Source organism: Grammomys surdaster, unplaced genomic scaffold (genome assembly GCF_004785775.1).
Source record: "Grammomys surdaster isolate TR1022 unplaced genomic scaffold, NIH_TR_1.0 143, whole genome shotgun sequence".
Classification (NCBI taxonomy): domain Eukaryota; kingdom Metazoa; phylum Chordata; class Mammalia; order Rodentia; family Muridae; genus Grammomys; species Grammomys surdaster.
In genome coordinates this window covers 4,184,232-4,200,777 of record NW_021604601.1, presented here as the reverse complement: position 1 = coordinate 4,200,777, position 16,546 = coordinate 4,184,232, and the positions used below count along the sequence as shown (strand labels likewise).

General features: G+C 41.9%; 1 protein-coding gene and 1 non-coding gene across 2 annotated transcripts in view; one reads left to right on the top strand and one right to left on the bottom strand.

Moving 5' to 3' along the window:
• Nucleotides 1-16,546, bottom strand: part of Esr1 (estrogen receptor 1) — a 352,705-nt gene that overhangs the window by 183,014 nt on the left and 153,145 nt on the right. The gene's annotated exons all lie outside the window — the stretch shown is intronic.
• Nucleotides 10,875-10,972, top strand: LOC114618634. Its single transcript, XR_003710984.1, has one exon. It is a non-coding gene; the product is annotated as a small nucleolar RNA SNORD88 (small nucleolar RNA).

The following is a 16,546-nucleotide window of genomic DNA, read 5'->3' as shown; positions in this document are numbered from 1 at the left end:
AGAGAGAGAGAGAGAGAGAGAGAGAGAGAGAGAGAGAGAGAGAGAGAGAGAGAGAGAATTGCTACACCATTATTCTAAGACTACAGAAATGAGTCGATGTATGTTAAGGGACTGGTCCTGTCTTCTAATTATGAATCCTCTTTCTCTCCTCTCTTGCTTGTTGTCTCTCCACCAAATGCTTCTCATTGGCCTAGGACATGGGCAAGCCCATCCCTCCATGTTACCCTTCACCCGATTTCAATGGTCTTTTGACCCTCTGGACTCCTAGAAATGTCCACACTGGGTTATCTTTCCTTACCTCTCCTGAGTGGCTCAACACAGCCCTTGGCTTTACAGTTACTTATCTCTCTAGCTGCTCCCACATGAAGTCTGCATAATGCCAAACATTTCACAGGGGCAGTCTTCAGTCTGGACTAAGGACTAAGGGAGTGGCATGTTTTCCATCCTCAAAGCAAAGTGAAAACATAGTCCATTTACTAATTGAAATACCTCCTCTAGGCCTCTACCCCCTGTCCATAAAGGGCAAGATGCAGGACAGTAAATGTTTGAACACAGGCAGTCTTACTTCTTTGCAACATAAGAAGCAGTCCCAAGTAGAACAGACTGGGGTGGGGATTTTAAAAGAAATCCAAGACTCTATTTCAGATGTGTTTTATAAAAGCCACCATGTAAACTTACATCATCTCTTTCGTAAGAGAGACCAGTAAAGCCAGTAAGCAGGACTATCCATTTGAAACTGGTCAGAGACCTCACACTGCCTGCAAACTCCAGGCGCAGAATATCATTATGTAGTCTAGCCTGGCCTTGAACTCACAGAGGTCTGTCTGGAGTAAAGGCTTGTACCACTGTGCCCAAGCACAGCAGTTATTTGTAAACTGTCTTTATTGATAGGGAAAGTTGAGGAAGGCATAGAACAGGAAACAAGGTTGATATCCGTTTAAAGTTAGCAAACTCCAAGAAAATGGTTTATCATTCTGAAACCCTAAGGAAATTTTAGTGGTTTACCTCTTCTGGTGTTTACAGAGAACACATCAATATATTTTAACTCAAAACACTAAATACACATTTAAGCCTCAGAAAAAAAAATTTAATAACTACTTAAACCAAATACTATGTTGACTCACTTACTCTCTGATAGACAGGTATTTTGCAAGCCAGAAGAGGGAAGAGAACTGCCATGAGTCAGGTAACAACTGACTGCCTCTCTTGTTTGGATTGGCTATCCACTGGAGATGTCTATCTTCATGAAACCAGGTGAAATTCTTGAACTAACATGTCTAATCCATAAAGTGCGGCAGATCTGTGTAATCGACTCCATCCCTTAGCAAGAAGGAGAACAGAGGCCAAACGCAGGGCTTTCCTGACAACACGCAAAAGAAGCTGAAATGACTAATGACTAATCAATAAACTGATTAGAAGAAAGATTCTAATAAGTACATGTTTGCTATCGTCAGTCTAAACAAATCCTCCCTAACCAAACACCAGCAAAGAATACGTTTAAGTCTTCAACTGACGTTAGATAAAAACCAACAAGGTTGTCATTTCCCTTAATGAGTCTGTAAACGGCCGATGTTAAAACAAGTGTTTGTCCCCTAGCTCCTTCACAAGCCGTATTTGATCTTTTAAAAATAATTTATGAGAAAACCGTAGTGAAATAGAGTTAATTTTTGAGAACCAATTCAATTATGTGAGTGAAACATCGAACAATTTTACCACAAAGATGGGAGGCTTCGGCCTCGTGATAACACTGGAAGAAGTATAAAAGGATACAACCAAGATACAATAGTCAAGTGGAGGACTGGAAAGCTACACACTATTTTCTTTTCCCATATGAGACCGTGGGCTCCATCATCACCACGAGCAAAAAATAAATAAATAAAAATCCTTTGGAGGAATACATAGCTTAGTGCAAAGTGTAGAGACAGGCTACAGATGACGCCTACGAGCCAGAACCGTCAGGCAAACCTGGTCCCCAAGAAACACTTGGCTCCTGCCACACAAGAACGTTTCCTTCAGGATTCCTTTTCTTTTTTCTTTTTTTTTTTTTATTGGATGATTTATTTACATTTCCTATGTTGTCCCCTTACCACATCCCCCACCACCCCCTCGGAACCCCCAATCCCCTCGCCCCTCCTCCTTCTTCTCTGTGGATGTAACCTCTATCTACACCCCCCACTCCCACCTCCCCACCCTCAAAAATCCCACCCCCTGGGGCATCCAGCCTTCATGAGGTCAAGGTTCTCTTCTTCCACCTATGCCCAGCAGGGCCCTCCACTTTTACACATTCAGCTGAAGCCCTGGATCCCCCCAGGATTCCTTTTCTTGACTTTTTCCTTCTCATCTATTCTCTATCGTAGCAGCTGTTTTGTTTTTAACATTATCACTCAAAAAGCCTAGATTTGTTTTGTTATGAAAATAAACAATGATCCATATCCAGACACTCAGAAGGAAGATAAACACAGACCTAATTAAAGCAAGCAGTAGCTTGAGAGAAACTTCATACTGTGGACTTTTCTTTTTTGACACCTCTCCCCTCAGGATATTTTGGCAGCTACCTCAGACCAGATCTCTTTTTTGGGGGCTTTAGGCCTGTCTGTGCACCCAACATCCATCCATCCAGAATTGGCTCATTGACCCTCAGGAACTGGTATTACCAGTCGAACTGACTGCCTCTCTGGTTTGACTCTCAAATGTCACCCACCAGCTTGTATTTTGAATGCATAGTCTCCGGTTTGTGGCACTGTTTCCAAGGTGGAGCCTAGCAGGGGAAAGTAGGCCACTGGGGGGGTGGGTCTTTGAAAGTTACAGCCAAATAGACGTGTTCTGTCTCACTCTCTGTCTCCCAGTCAGACACCAGGCCCTGCCTCGGACTCACGCCATCACAGATGGAGGCTTTCTGCCATTGGGCCTTCCTGCAACAACAGACTAAAGTCCTTCAAACCCATGAACCAAAATAATCATCCCTCTCCTAAGTTATTTCTGTTAAGCAGTTTGTCATAGCAACGGCATAGTAACTAATACAATAACCGTCTTCACGCATCGGCCGTCTGTCTCTTGTCAACTACCCAACATGAAGCCACACACACAGAGTCACAGTAGGCCGCTTCCTTCAGTGAACCCTCCCACCACACCCCACCACAAGGGCTCACCCACAGGGATGGAGAGTAAATTAACTATTTGGTTTTTCTCAAAGCAAAGCCATTTATTTCAAATAAATACAAATGTGTTTGAGAGTGACTGAGAGTGGGGTATGTGTGTGTGTACATGTGTGTGTACATGTATGTGTATACATATATGTCTATATGTACATGTGTATATGTGTGTATATGTGTTCATGTGTATGTGTATACCTGTGCTCATGTGTGTACATGTGTGTATGAGTGTGTGTGTATGTATGTATGTGTGTGTACATGTGTGTATGTGTGCATGTGTATATATGTGCATGTGTGTATGTATCTGTGTATGTATATATCTGTACATGTGTGTGCACAGGTGTGTATGTTTGTGTACATATATATGTATGCAAAAGACAGAGGTAGATTTGGGGTGTCTTGTTTTAATTACTCTTTTACTCCGTTACTCACAACTTTTTATTTTAAAAATGTATTTATTCCTTAGCAGTTTCATGCATATAGGATGTTCCTCGATAGAAGTACCCCCACCTCTGAGTACACATTATCCTCTCCCATCCTTTCCCCTCTCATCAAATCCCTCCTTCTTTCCACGTCTTCCTATTTCATGTCCTTTCATTGTGACTTTCTGCATTTAACTGAAGCCTCCTGCAAGCACACTTCCCCCAGGGCTATGTTCCTGGGAGGACCATGGCTCAAGGATATTGCTTGGGTTTCAAGTGCATCACTCAAGGAACTGACTCCTCTGCAACTCCTCCCCACAAACCAAGCGTACTTCCAATCCTGTCATCACAACCCCACACTGGCTTTTAATTGCTTGTCTGAATCCACAGACGGGCTTAGGCTTGGCAGCCAATGAACCACACCTGGGTCATCATCCCACTATGCCCGCCACATCATAGGGCACAGAGCAGAGCTCTGTGACTACACCTATGGAGGAATCGAGCAAAGACACGAAAGTTCTGGTTATCCATCCACTGACCTGTCTGTGCAGCCCACGTGTCAGGAGGGTACAGGTTGGGCTCTTTAAAGGAAAGTCACTGTGTTGGTCACTTTTTTGTTATTGTACTAAAACACCATGATCAGAAGCAACTTATAGAAGAAAGAGTTTATTTGGACTTACAATTACAGTGAGGAGGAGGGAGGGGAGGGGTAAGAGAAGGGAGAAGGGAAGGGGGCAGGAGAGGAGGAAAGGGAGAAAGAAGGGGATAGAGGGGAGGAAAAGGAGAAGAGGGAGGGAGAGAAGAAGGGGAGAGGGAGGGAAGAGAGAGGAAGAGAGGAAGGAGAGGGAAAGTGAGATAGGGATGGGAAGGGGAGAGAGAGGGAAAAGGAGAGGGAAGGGAGCAACAGGAGAAATGTGATGGTGAAGCGGGGAGAAAGCAAGAGGGGAGAGGGGAGGGGGAGGAGGAGGAGGGAGGGGAAGGGAGGGGAGGGGAGGGGGAGGGGAGGGGAAGAGGGAGAGAGAATATCATAATGGCATGGCTGTGAGGGCCTTATGGACATCTTCACCCACAAGCACGAAGCAGAGCAATGGAGGAAGTAGAGCAGGGCTACAGAGTCCCGAAGCTCTCCCCCAGTGACTTACTTCCTCAGCTCTCCCCTGGTGACATACTTCCTCCAAGACTGCACCATCTCCCCAAATAGCGCCACCGACTGGTGACCAAGTGTTCAAGTATCTGAGCCTACAACAGACATTCCTTATTCAAACCACCACAAGCACTCTGAACAGAAAGGGTAGAGCGATAAATGCCTACTGCTGTTAACGCAAGTGAGTACTTAGCATGCCCATCGTGCCTCAAGTCATGGAAGTCCATGTGAATTCTCAAGGATCAATGAAACCCAAGGTGTTTAACACTCACACCTCAAATAAAAGCCAGGTGTAGCCGATCTTGCCCGAAAGCCTCACTAGAGAACTACAACACCACCTCTAAAAATATTTTGTTATTACTTTGTACACACAAGCACACATGCATGCACGCACACACAGAACTTGCACGGGAATGAATTCTCTCCTTCCAGTTGAGACAGGATCTCTCACTGTGTGCCCTCCAGGCCAGGGGGTCCACGAGCTTCTGGGTAATTATTTTGTTCTTGCCTCCCATCTCACCATAAGAATGCTGCAGTTTCCAATGCCAGACACTGGCTGGATTTTGGCTGGATTTTGGCTGGATTTCTGTGGGCTGTGGGGCATGAACTCGGGTCCTTGTGCTTAAGCAGTAAGTGCTTTAACTCACTGAGCCATCTTCTTGGCCCACAAAGAACATGCCGTTCTCATTTATTTCACATCATTTTAGTCTCTCTCTTTTTAAATTTGTTCGTGTGTATGAGTGCCTTGCCTGAATGTCTATATGTGCACTACATGCCTGGTCCATGTGGAAGTCAAAAGAAGGGCTTGTATCTCCTGGGACTGAGGTTACCAGTGAATTGAACTCATCCTCTAGAAGGCTCGAGAGGCCAGGGCTCTTAACCACTGAGCCATCTCTCCATCCCCTAAAATCATTTATCTATTCCTATCTTATGCGCATTGGTCTTTTGTCTGAATGTACGTCTGGATAAGGGTGTGAGAACCCCTAGAACTAAAGTTACAGGCAGTTATAAGCTGCCATGTTGAGCTGGGGATTGAACCTGGGTCCTTTGGGAGAGCAGCCAATGCTCCTAACCACTGAAGCATACATCTTACTGATACAGTTACTAAGGTAACACCTAAGCACTCCAGCTACGTTCACCTTCTCTTTATTAGAAACCCTTACCAAAATTCTTCATAAAATTAACAAGAGTTCATTAGAATTTGAAGTATCCAGGAGTTATGCCTAAATAGTTTAAAATGCCAAATTAAAAAAAAAAGAGATCTGGATTATTTCTTTAAGTATCAGCATATATTTGTGGAATGTTAAATACATCTTTAAATCCTCTGTGGATTTACATTAGGTTTACGTTTAGATCCTGCAGACATCGAGGCAAGAGAAAACTGACATTTTAATTCATTAGTAAAGGGCTATGCAGACATCCTATGACATGGCAGACTTATATCACGATACACCTGTCACACATAAACACCACAACTTAACACTGTGCTCAACACATCAGAGATGCCAAGCATCCAGGTTCTATCACACTCTGATGTCGACTTTTACCCAAGTAGCTACCTGAAGTTGTGATCACGACTATTGTCAGTCATCGCAACTAGAGTCAAATTGCACATTTACGGCTTGAAAACGAATCAAAATTCATCACCCAATGTGCATGTACTGAATGCATAAGCTTTTTCACACCATTGTCAAATTTAATGAACATAGAGCCAAACCATCATGAGTGAGAGGGAGCATCTTTGTTATTCTTCTGGTCATAAGGTATGGAAAACATGTCATGGCATAGTTCTGAGAAATTATAGTTTGAGATTGTTTTGAGAAAAATCATAGAATCCATGGGTAGATTTTTTCAAAGATTTGCTATACAAACTAGGCGCCAGGCAGAGGTGTGTAGCAGCCTCCCAGAAAGAGTGTGGTCTTCTTACGAGTTCATCTCACTTGAGAGCAACTAGTGGAGGAGTGTGGAGACCCTTTCACAAAGCTCATTTGACCATTCTCTCCATGAAAACCAACTTCTTCCATTCTGAACATGATGTCCCAAGTGCTATATAATGCATGGATTGCTTGATTCGATCTCCATCAACTTTATGATAAAAGAATTATATTAATCCACATTTTACAGCTGTTGGATTGTGATAAAGGTTTTAAAGCTGCTCAAACTACCCAGAAAAACAGACGGATTTTGAATCAAGGTCTCCCTCCCATTAGAGACTGAATTCACCCATCCCTACAACCTTCCTATACTGAAGGCGCAACTTGGCCAACAAGCTCTTCATTCAAGAACAGTATCTGTTTTCCTGCTGGCAATTATGGTAAGGTTCTCAGCAGCTATCTGACCCCTGAGGGTTCTGAGATCAAGGGTGCTTGTGCATAAGAAAGTACAACAGGGCACTAAGATGGCCAAGCTGATGTCATTCACTGCCTATACTTTGAAAATATGCAAGATGTATCTATCAAAACAATCATTTTGGACAATGGGGTAAGAAAAAAGCTTACATTATTTGGAAGAGAGACACTGGCCAGGTATTTTGAAATGATTTACATAGAATCATGGGTATTACCCTGCCTTACATCCAGAAGAAAATGGGGAATTTCTGAGTTTACCCCTGCCCATTAAGTGCAGTTTGATCTTGGAGGTGTCACATAGATCAGTTACTAGTACCAAAGGAAGAGAATGCTATGAGAGAGGCCAGCAAAACTGAGAACCAGGTTCAAACAGTGCTGCTGGGACCACCAACTGAAGAAATGGAAGACTGTCAAAGAACTTAATAAGGTGGGGAGAGTTCAAACGATTTTTAAGTGAATTTAGGAGTGTGGAAATGACTGACATTAAAAAATGAAGGATTAGAAGTATTCATAATTATTCCCTAGAAGAATTTGTATCAGAATAGATATTAATCATCTTTAAGTAGTAAAGTACATGAAGCTAAAGATGAGAAGGTTTAAACTGATTACCAAATACCTGGGGCTAGAGGAGAAGGAGGAGGAGAGGGAGGAGGAGGAGGAGGAAGAGGGGGAGGGAGAGGGGAGAGGAGAGGGGGAGGGTGAAGAAGAGGAGGAGGAGAAGGAAGAAGTGAAAGACTCCTGCTTTGTTCCAGGATGTCCTAAAACTTGTCCTTACTGTTAATCAGGAGGAGGATCTGATTTACAAGGGAGGGTGGAAAGAGGGGGTGTAGAACAATTCTAAACATGTTGAGAGAGTTCAGTAAGACATCAACCAACTGTCAAGCAGATAGTTGTAAATGAAGTACTAAAATGAAGACAAAATGAAATTGAAGGTAAAATACTTTGTAATTCCCCTTTCAGGTACATACTTAATGAGTGGAGGGGTTGGAGGTTGAGGGACTGCCAAGATCAGATTGGCCTCTGGGTACATTTCTGGAGGGGGTGGGGAGTGGGGTGTGGATTGTTAACTGGTATGAGAGCCCAGCCCACTGTGGGCAGCACCATTCCCTAGGCTAAAAAGTCCTAAGAAATCTAGCTAAGCATAAGCCTTTCAGCAAGTCAACAAGCAGCACTCCTTCATGGTTTCTGCTTCCAATTACTGCTTGAGTCCCTGCCCTGACATCTCTCACTGAGGAAACACATTAGATAAAGGAAATCCTTTACTGCCCTCAGTTGCTTTTAGTCAATGTTTTATCACAGTGACAGAGATGGATCTAGAACAGTGTCTTAGTCTCTATAATATCTACACACACATACACACACACACACACACACTCGGTTGAAAGGAGGAATTCAAACAGATATGTGTATGTCCACGGTCAAAGCAACGTTATTCATAATAGCCAAAGGCAGAGATAATTCAGACCCTACTGACTTAAATAAACACACAAAAGGTGGTATATAAATACAACAGAATTAACATTTAGCTTTTAGAAACATTGAAATTCCAATATACTATGGCATGACTTAATCTGGAAAACATAACGCTAAGTGAGAGAAGTCAGACACAAAAGGACAAAAGTGACTCTGGGTACATGAATACCAAAAATAGTCACACTCACAGAGATGCACTGTGGTGATAAAATGGAGCTATCCAGATCCACAGGAAAGTGGGGGAGTTATTGCTTCAAAGGGACAGTTTCAATCTTCTCGTACAACTGCTCATACAACATAAATGAACCTAATTCCACTGAACTACACACTTTTAATGGCTGAACTAGTACATTTTTGTTGTGTATGGTTTTTGTAAATTGAACTTGGAGTTGTCATAAGTATCTACACGAGAAAGCAGAAAAATGAATCAAGGTTGGATTGTTGGATTGATTTGCTCCTAAGTGACAATCTCTGTGGCCAAGGACTGACTATCACCATAAACCATGGACTTCTCATAAACTAGGTGATGTGCTTGGTGCATTCAGCTCTGTGTCTCATCTCAATACCACAAACAATGAGTTGGGTTGCTCCAGTTACAGAGTCATAACTTGAGATGCCAGGGAGTGGGGTAGCTTGTTCAAGGTCTCTTGGCTGGTAGATGGTAGAACCATCATTAAAGTGAAGATCTGTCTCATTCATGGGTCTTTGGCTTTTTCTTTGTAGAATGCTGTCATGATTGGCTAAGAAGAAAGAGCTCAATGTTAACTCAGAATACTTAAAGTATTAAATTATGTTTATTACAATAATGCAACAGCTAGATAAATCACTGTGTCTTTGAAGAGCATTTCAGAATCAGCAATGTAATCGTCTCCAGACTGATTCTTTTTTTTTTTTTTTTTTTTGACGGCTGGAAGAATTCCATTTATTGTGGATGCATTTTCACAATATATTTTTTATTGCAGCAATCAATTATCAGTGAGAAATATTAAGTGTTGCAACGTTTTTAACAATGGCAGATTCACAGAACACGCTAGTCAGCTTGCAGTTTCCTCTCTTACAGATAACAGAGAGCTGTAATCAAACAAGTAAATGAGGAATTTGCTTCTTCAAAGATTAAATCCAAATGGAGAAAATTCTACCCTAAAACTCATTGTCATCCAAATATTGGAATAAAAGGATCAAAACAGTCATTTCACAACTCTGAACTTTCTTAAAAGCAAACACAACACACAGAAAGCCTGTGAGATAGCCGGAGAAGGCCTTTGTTGACTCGACCATGGCCCCTCAGCGTCTGCTTTGATCCGTTTTACCCCAATGATGGAAGTCATTTCCATGGGTGTGCCATGTGCATTCTATGATTCTTAACACTGTCATCCCCACCAAGCAGGAAAGATAAGCCACATGAAAGATTACATTTATCTGTGCATCAGGACATGTCTTTTTTTTTTCTATTCTAGAAAAACCCGCAACATATTCTGGCACAAGCTCAAGATGGAAAGAAAGACTAGAAAGCAAATGTTTGAGGAAATTAAACAAAAAAACTTTACACCCTTTGAAAGAGTAACTGCAGCAGTGTGTTTGTAAATACGTTTCCACTCAGATATTAAAATGAATACTTTCTGATTCACAGCCAGTGCAATGAGCCAAACCAAATGAAATAAAATTTGGCTGTCTCGGTGAACACATTCCTAAAAGTCCAGTGAGGACATTCAGTGGGCCCTGATTTGAACTATTTCACAACCACATCTCAATGTAGCAGCATGCACCAAAAAGTAAAAAGAAAAAAGAATAAAAAGAAAGAAAAAGAAAAAAAACAAAAACCAGGATGCTTAATCATGCATCCCAAATTCTATTTTCACACGAGTCATTTCTAATTAATCTTATCAGCAACAACACCTGCCCCCAAATTGCATTTTGCTTTTATTTTTTTAAAGTGAAGCAGAAAGTATTACTAATACCCAATTATATTCCCCAAAGATCTTTTGAAAGAAGGAATTCGAGGAAAGACAACAGCCCTGGAAAGTTTCCTTTTCTTCGTAAAAACATGAAGTCAGAAGAAATTCTCTCTGTCCTTACAAGACCCCAATCGACTAGAATGTTGACGTGATACCTTTGCGTCCCATCTCTGTGGTCCATCTGCAAAGCCACAGTTGTTTCAAGCACCTGGCACAAAATCAAGCCAACAGCTGCGCTAAGGCATGAAGGGATCAGTGTCCACCACCTCACCACAGTACCCCAGAGACAATGAGTCGCTTTCAACAACGCCTTTCCTAGCTCTACACACAAGTAAATGCTGGTATGCAGCCCAGAATAGGATCTTCTGAAATTGCTCCTCCTACTCCTACAATGTCCATCCAGCACAGGGTTTTGACCACCCTGAGGACATGGTGCCTTGTCCCAAGACCTTTGAATCCAGAAGGTCTGGAGGACTGGAGACAAGGGAGCAAAGAAAAGATGGGCAGTAGATAAGAGTCAAACAAAGGAGGGGACGATATAACCATTGGGGTGACTAATTCAAAGGCAGGCAGCACTCCCCTAACCTCCTGGTCTTTTTCTCCTTTGTATTCTTTGCTTCCAGAAAGTTCCCCAACCTTTCTTACCACATCAACTCCTTTAAAGATAAACACCTGATGGCCGGAACTGGTAGAAATAATTTCAAAGTATTCTCAGCCTGAGGAACAAGGAAAAGAAAATGCTCTTGCAATCTGAGAGACAGGATAAAACCCAGAGACCCTGAGCAGGGTTCTGCCAAGTGGCGTGGTCCCGCACAGTCAAGGATAAGCTTATGCTTCAGCTCAGGGTCATTTTGATGCTTAAGAGGGAGAGGAAGAGATTGTTGACTGAGATCAGATTGGTGCAGCATATGGAGATATGGAGGTCCTTCAATCTGCCAGGCTGCTATTTTTTTTTTAATGGACTACAGATTTACTGAGTGCTAACTAAGAATTTCACTTATTTTTGGGAGTCTCTCCCAAGTTATTCTATAGGCAAAACTCTCCCTAGACATTCTAATGAAAAGTAAGGACAGAAACGTCAGGCATTTAAGATTCCACAAATAGGGGTTTCCCTAGCACATCTGTAGCAATAGCGCAGACATTTCTGCTTTTTTAACTTGACTGAGACCCCTTCGAAAATAGGGAGCGGCTAATCTACTTTATCAACCCCAACAATTGCTTCTTACTAGTAGGAATAAATCAATGAGAATTTTCATGATGACCACTTTTCTTTCTTTGATTTCCCCCATGATCTTCCCACTTTCCTCAAGATTTCCCATGGTCTTGCAAATGGAAAACAAAAAACTTCTTTTTAATAAACAATACTTCAATTCTACATGTAATTTTAAGAGAGTAAAAAAGAAAAAGAAATAACAAATGTGGCCAATGGGTACAAAGTTTTCATTCATCTTGCATCCACTAAAAAGTTCAAGGATGTGTGAAGAAACGTGGATTGATTGGCATATACATTTCACCCAAGGTCATGTGCATAGTCCCATGCATTTCATCGTCCTCAAGCCTGGGGACAATCTCTGTGAAGTATGTTGCAGCTGCCCTGCAGCCTGGTAAAGAGTGAAGTAAACACCTAATGGTCACCCAGCAAAAACAGAATTGTCATGGAAACATACACTCCTGAGCATCCAGACCACCCAAGTCAGTGTGCTCTCGCTTCTTCCTGAGAGCATCATCATAGATGGCCTTCATCGCATCATTGGGAAAGTGTTGTCCTTTCTCAGAGATATTTGGGTACTCAAACTAGAATCTTCCATTTCCTGTTGATCTAGAGCAATGGTTCTCAACCTGAGGGTCACGACTCCCTTAGGTGTCACATATCGTATATCCTACTGATCAAAATTTTAAAGACCTTACAATTCATAGCAGTAGCAGATTTATAGTTACAAATTTAATTTTATGTTTCAGGAGTCACCACAGCGTGAGGAGCTGTAGTTGAGAACCACCAATCTGCTACTTCTCTTGCCCTTTCTGGAACTCCTCTCAAGAAGGAAAATGGTCCTACTATGTGGCCTACACACGCTACTCACACGCAGTGCCTTCACTTCATCTGCAGAAGGAAAGATGTGGATGTGTCTATCACTAAGAGCACTCCAGTGCTAAGCTCCAGCATCCATGGTCTTTTATATGCTACATGGCTTTGCTGCCTAGCTCAACAATGTTCTAAATGGATGATGCTCTTACTGCTTCCAGAAAGTTGTGGTTGCTGTGCCAAACTGCAGGAATATGTGTGTGTTTAGCTAATGTTACAACGTTAAGAGTAATAGACTCGGGCCTGGGTCTCAGGCTGTGTGTGATTCTCAGCAAACTCCAAACTAGCTGACTCCTCTGGGGTCTTTTATGTCTCTGCCAGTGACTGCCATATGACCAGAGAGACAGCGTATGTAAATGCTATAGAATATTCTATATCATGAACCTCTATAGACCCAATATAAATGTGTGTGTGTGTGCGCGCATGTGCGTGCGTGTGCATGCAAATTAACAAGAAAATCCACAGGAAAAAATAATGTTGTAGAGCAATATGCCATTTGTGTTGTCAAAGTGTGTGCGTGTGTGTAGGGGTGTGTGTGTGTAAAATATCTGTTAGAAATACTAGAAAGAACTTACATAGTAAGAGGGGGTACAGTGGGGTTTAGTATGAGACAAAAAGAAATCTTCATTCTTCATCAAATGCCATGTTGTGCTGCTTACCCTTTGCCTTCCATATTTGTTTGATGCTTTTGCAAATGATCGACAAAACCAAAGAGGCGGTGACCGTTTCTCTTTCAGAGTACTACTAAGCCAGCATCAGTAGCTTCCACTACTTCTCTGGTTCTTCATCCTCATCCCTCTGCTCTGCCACCCATGGGCTAAGCAATGAACTCCACCAACAGAACCTTGGTAAGCAAGAAGCCACTGTGTCTTCCCACAGAACAGGAGAAAGGGTGGGCTGTGCTTTTGTCTCTTCAGATATTGAAATTCAGGGAGAGTTTCCAAGCTGCTCAGGTCCAGTGGGGCACAAAGTCCTCCGCGTATAACTGTGGATAGTTTTCACTTACTGCCTTTCCAAGCATGCCGGCTTTCCTGTTGCTTTAAGATGACCCACTGTCCATCTCTTGGGTGTTTGTATCTCCTCTCTGCAGAGGACAGAGCATCCTTCACCTTCGCCCAATACTAGGCAAGATAGCAGAAGGCACATTGGAGCATCTTAGACTCAGCTCATTGCCTGGTAACAGACCCATTTCTCCTGAGCAATCAGAATAGTTACAGACAACTCTGTGGCTTCTTATGCTGCCCATTAGCCTCTGGGAACAAAGAGCTGACTAAAGCTTGGTGGTCCTCCTCACATTTAATATCCCTGTTACAAATATCCATTTCCTGTGGGAAGTAATAGATCCCAATGTAAAGTACCAGGTTCTGTAGTCAAACTAATTGGTTTCTATATTGGTTTTGTTTCTCTTAGACCTTAGGTTCCTCATCTGTAAAGTAAGGATAAACTAGAGTACTGATTTACCATAAATTTGGGGATAATTAAATGAGATGATGCATTAATATACAGCCTTGGGCAGGACAAGAACTCATTAAATGCTCACCAACATTATGATTATTAGCACTAAATGTCCAGACCAGCGCAGCTCAAATTTGTTAGAACAGTATTTGGAAGGAAATACCCTCAAACAAGTCTATTATAACCTATCATTTTTTAGTAATAAAATAGTGGTTTTGCTTTTAAGTAATTGTCTTTGGATCATATATCTTTAAGATTGTACTTGTACAGTCAGGCATAAATTGTACCAAAACTCTTCATCCTGGCAAAGACAAAAACAAAGAAACAAACAAACAAAAAAAACCTACCACAATCAGCCAATCAGATAATGTTACTTTCGGAGCTGGAAATTTTGCTAATGCCTAACAAAACCACCAAAAACTATAAAAACAACCTTTCATAAACTATCCAAACACCTTTTAAATAGCCAAGAATTATGGTGTACCTGCATAATTTGTCTGAGATATCAGCTGTCTCCCTCAAAACAACCTAACTTGAACTAATAGTTTGCATCTGGACTTAGAATGAAAACAATTGCCCCCTCCCCCCAAAAAAAAACTTATTTGAAACCTGAAATGATAAAGCTTACAGGAAAAAAAAAATGGCAGTACCATACGGAATACAGGTGTGGGAAAGGGCTTTCTGAACAGGACTCCAGTTGCCTAGGAACTGAGGCTAACAATTGACAAAGGGGACCTCAGAAAATGAAGTCTTTGGCACAGCTAAAATTGAATGGGGAAGAGGCTCGCAAAGCAAGAGAGAGTTTTTGCCACCTAGACTTCTAACAGAGGATTAGCATCCAGAATATATAAAGAACTCAAAAAAAAAGCATCAAGAAAACAAATTGTACCCTTAAAATTGAGTATGGATCAAAACAGAGAATTCTCAATAGAAAAAGAAGTAAAAATGGCTACGAAGTACCTCAAAAGAATTTATCCCCCTTAGAAATTGGAGAAATGCAGATTAAAACAACCTTGAGATGTAATCTTACCCTCGTCAGAATGGCTAAAATCAACAAAACAGCCAAAGACAAATACTGCAGGAGGTGTGGGGAAAGCGGAACCCTCTTTCATTGTCACAAACTGGTTGCAGCTACTCTGTAAGCCAGTATGTGCAACCCTCAAAAAGCCAAACATAAGTCTACCACGTGACCTAGTTGACAAATTGACAAATGCCCAAAGGGCTCAATATCCATAGACTCAATATTCATAGGACCTGATATCTGGAGGACCTGATATCCGGAGGAGCTGATAGCCTACTCCACAAGCTCCTGCTCAGCCATGGTCCTCTTCACTCCATTCACAACAACTAGGAAGCCAAAACAACCTAAATATTTTCCAACTGATGAATGGATAACAAAGATGTGATACATAAATGATATAGAAAACTATTCAGCTCTAAAGAAAAAAAATGAATATTGCAGGTAAGTAGATGGAAATAGAAAATATTCTACTGTGTGCTAGCACAGACCCAGAAAGACAAACACCACTTATTCTTGCTCATCTTCAGTTCTCATTAACAAGCTCTGAGTCTTGAGATGCGAGTGTGGAAGATGAAGTGATCACAGAAATCAGGAGTTGGTTCTCTCCTTTCACCATCGAACCCACATTGTCGGGTTTGGCCACAAGCCTGTTTACCTGCTGAGCTACCCTCTAATATATCATAATTAAAATGCTTTAAGCATCGGCTCCAGGGTTCTTTTAGGCTTCGTGATTGACGCCCAGAAATATCTCTAGCATGTTATTAAACCTATGTCTCCTGGAAATCTGATGTGACATCTGTCTCCTAGGCACTGCATCCCTCCTTCAGAAATGCCAAGTTTATTTCTGCAAGAAGAGGGTCAGGCCACACCATCCACCACCTTTGTATCCCATGATCCCTTTTTGGCCTCCCATGGTCCATCAGTTTTCTGTACCTCTTACCTTAGTTATCTCAGTAATCTCCCCTCAAAATACATTTCACCAGAGGCAAGACAAAAGCACAAGAGACTCGCTAGTAGAATTGCTGTTACCATTATTATTTTTAGAGATCTCCTTTGAAAAGGTCTTCAACTGAAAGATGTTTAACAAAGCCTGCCTGGCCTCAGAAACTACACTTAGCTTAAGAGGAAGAGACCTAGCACTGTGAGAATCATGTAAAACATTGAATAACTCTAAAAGAAACTCACAAAGACACTCCTAAAACTTGCATTACTGCAACAAAATACTTTATCATAAAGAAGGTACCCTTCTGTATCTCTAGCTACCCTAGAGTGACCAGGAGTCACCAGTGCCAAGCTCAAACTCCATGGAGCTTCAGGTGTAACTCTAGAAGATCAGCTGAGGGGAATCTGACCCAAGAGAACCTTGAATATATCTAGATTTATTTTCGGTAGAGAAGGAGGAAGGGGAGGAGGAGGAGGAGGAGGAGGAGGAGGAGGAGGAGGAGGAGAAGAAGAAGAAGAAGAAGAAGAAGAAGAAGAAGAAGAAGAAGAAG